Source organism: Trachymyrmex cornetzi, unplaced genomic scaffold (assembly GCF_001594075.2).
Source record: "Trachymyrmex cornetzi isolate Tcor2-1 unplaced genomic scaffold, Tcor1.1 scaffold782, whole genome shotgun sequence".
In the NCBI taxonomy this organism is placed as follows: domain Eukaryota; kingdom Metazoa; phylum Arthropoda; class Insecta; order Hymenoptera; family Formicidae; genus Trachymyrmex; species Trachymyrmex cornetzi.
In genome coordinates, this window is record NW_017300116.1 from 109706 (window position 1) to 110379 (window position 674).

Here is a 674-nt window from a genome sequence, read left to right on the forward strand (position 1 = left end):
CAAGCCGTTCTGAACATACGAGTGGTCGAAAAGTGATGATTTTTCATGAAAAATGAAGTAACATCTTCTTCTTCTTCTTCTCCTTCTCTGTCCGGAGTCACATGCACTTCTCTTGTCTCTCACCCTTCACTCACACCTCCACCAACTTTAACCTCCCCCACCCCCACCACTCCTCTTTTTTCGCCCTATTTCACTTTCTTTCGTCCTCTCTCGCCCCCTTTGGTCATCTCTCACCCTCGCCTGCTGGAAGTGTCCTATGGTCACTCAGGGTCGTAATTTTGACAATGTTAATATGTGGAAGGGTCAGGGTCATCGGGGTTGAAAATGTCCGATGGTCATTTAGGTTCGTGACTTTTACAATATTGTATTAAGAATTCATTCCGTTGCAATTGAAATAAATAAATAAAATATATGGTCCATATTTATCATAATTATAACAGTTACATATATACTATTCATTCTTCAGTATATATATGTACCATTTGCTTCATTGTAGCTTATACAAGGTTAAGTTACAGAAATCGAAAATATATCCATTTGTGATATTTGTGTATTTGTACTCTGAAAAGTATGTGATATAGCCCAAAGCTATCATTAAAATGAAAAGTCTAGCCATGTTCAAAAATGTAAGCAGATCTTCAAAAATGTAAACCTTTAACAATTGAAATAATTAT